This window comes from Triticum dicoccoides, chromosome 6A, assembly GCF_002162155.2.
Source record: "Triticum dicoccoides isolate Atlit2015 ecotype Zavitan chromosome 6A, WEW_v2.0, whole genome shotgun sequence".
In the NCBI taxonomy this organism is placed as follows: Eukaryota; Viridiplantae; Streptophyta; class Magnoliopsida; order Poales; family Poaceae; genus Triticum; species Triticum dicoccoides.
The window spans coordinates 354,520,149-354,520,935 of record NC_041390.1 but is presented as its reverse complement, the minus strand read 5'-3'; positions in this window follow the sequence as shown (position 1 = coordinate 354,520,935).

Here is a 787-nt window from a genome sequence, read left to right as displayed (position 1 = left end):
TCCTATTCTGATGCATAGCCTGACATTGTTACTACACCTGTTGATACCTTACCTGCAATCCTAAATGCTTAGTATAGGATGCTAGTTTATCATCATTGGCCCTACATTCTTGTCGGTCCGCCTTGCTATACTATTGGGCCGTGATCACTCGGGAGGTGATCACGGGTATATACTATACATACATACTATACAGATGGTGACTAAAGTCGGGTCAGCTCGATGAGTACCCGCAAGTGATTCTGATGAGGGGGCTGAAAGGACAGGTGGCTCCATCCCGGTAGAGGTGGGCCTGGGTTCCCGACGGCCCCCGACTGTTACTTTGTGGCGGAGCGGCAGGGCAGGTTGAGACCACCTAGGAGACAGGTGGGCCTGGCCCTGTTCGGCGTTCGCGGACACTTAACACGCTTAACGAGATCTTGGTATTTGATCTGAGTCTGGCTACGAGCCTATACGCACTAACCATCTACGTGGGAGTAGTTATTGGTATCCCGACGTCGTGGTATCAGCCGAAGCACTTCGTGACGTCAGCGACTGAGTGGCGCGCGCCGGGTTGGACTGCGTTAACGCAACTTCCTTTGTAATGGAGGTTGCTAGGTCTGCTCACCGGCCGCGTACGCAACGTGCAGGTGTGCAATGGGCGATGGGCCCAGACCCCTGCGCGCATAGGATTTAGACCGGCGTGCTGACCTCTCTGTTGTGCCTACGTGGGGCTGCGACGTGTTGATCTTCCGCGGCCGGGCATGACCCAGGAAAGTGTGTCCGGCCAAATGGGATCGAGCGTGTTGGG